Source organism: Thunnus thynnus, chromosome 9 (genome assembly GCF_963924715.1).
Source record: "Thunnus thynnus chromosome 9, fThuThy2.1, whole genome shotgun sequence".
NCBI classification, from domain to species: domain Eukaryota; kingdom Metazoa; phylum Chordata; class Actinopteri; order Scombriformes; family Scombridae; genus Thunnus; species Thunnus thynnus.
Window position 1 is genome coordinate 33,641,728 of NC_089525.1, and position 1,762 is coordinate 33,643,489.

Sequence of the window (1,762 nt, forward strand, 5' to 3'; positions counted from 1 at the left end):
GAGTATTTGACGTTTCCTGTCAACTGTCAGGAGCTGATTGGTCGGAGAGAAATCTCGGTCGAGGCGGAGACGGAGTGGACAGTGCCCGCCCCCCCCGGAGCTGAACCTCGTGGACAGCGATGATTGGCGGAGCGGTCAGTGGACGTGAGCCGCTGATTGGCTGGAGTGCGGCTGATGAAAAGGACTCCTTGGATGAGACCGCAACTGGTTTTATTCTAGTATAGTAGCTGTAATCAGTCATAGTATACTGCTTTATATACTGACTGCGTTAGAGTTATAAAGACAGATGAGACATTTTTATTTACCTCGTGGTTTTGTGAACTTCACATGTTTAAAATTACATTTACTCAAGTTCTGTACAATTTTGAGGTACTTGTACTTTACTTGAGTATTTTTATGTGATGCTACTTTATTCTTCCACTCCACTACATTTCAGAGGGAAACATACTTTCCTACTTTCTACTCCACTACATTTATTTGACAGCTTTAGTGATTTTTCCCTCTAAACTTCTCACATGCTTTCATTTCAATAAATGTTCAACTGATCCAATATTTCACCAAAAATCAAAGATTGGAGAAAAGTCTAAAAACTGAAAACAGATTTGCACATTTTTCATGCAGGACTTTACTTGTCATGAAGTATTTTTACATTTCTCTGTTGTATTTTTACTTAAGTAAAGGATCTGCTCATTGTAGACATGGAGAATAACATGTTTTTAAGCACTGGCACTTCACTTTGGTATTTGCATTGTTGATGATTTATCTTTTTTACTCCACTACATCTCAGCTGAACACACTGTAGTTTATACTTAACAACATGTATGATAACTGTGGTTACTTATTAGCTTTTACACTTTAATAGCATAACAATAGGATGCATTCAGTGGTGTCCAGGTAGTATGTGGGCTTGCTTGTTAAAGGACGGGTTCACAATTTTTCAAGTGTGTCTTAAAACAACAGTCAGGAGCCCAAATGAGCATTAAAGCTGTTTTCTTGCTGTAATCATTCCTCCTGTTCATACTGACCATTAGAAGATCCCTTCATAATGACCTTACAATGGAAGTGATGGGGGACAAAATCCACAGTCCTCCTTCTGTGCAAAAAATGTATTTCAAAGCTTATCTGAAGCTAATATGAAGCTTCAGTGTCCAAATGAGTCAAATCAAGTAGATATCTTTCAACGTTACAGTCTTTTTAGTGCCAAAGTTCCTCTTTTTGTTACTATACTACCACCGCAGCTCAACAGGGAAACACTGTCCGAGGAAACACAAAGAGGGAATTTGATGCTAAAAAGACTGTAAATGTGTCAGATATCCACTTGATATGACTAACTCAGACTGATGAAGCTGAATAGAAGCTTCACAGAGACTTTTAAATGACTGTGTGGACACACTGTGGATTTTGGCCTCCATCACTTCCATTGAAAGCACATATCGACGGCCGAAGAGCAAAACCTTCGATCTGAAAAATGCACTTTTTTGAGAAAACTAAAAAAAACTTGTTTTCTTGCAGAATGCTATTTGTTAAGGTTAACCAACACATAATACACTGTTTTTGGACTATATTATTATATTATGTGTTATAGATATTGATGCCTCGCAAAGTGCAGATAGAAGCTTTTGCACTTGGTGCAAGTTGGAAGAGGTTCCACAAAACGATGCTCTAAATTAATTAATAATTAAAATTAAATTAAAAATGAAATTAAGTTTGTTTTCAGGTAAAAAGATGTAGTAAATGTAATAGTTACTACATTGTAGTAAAC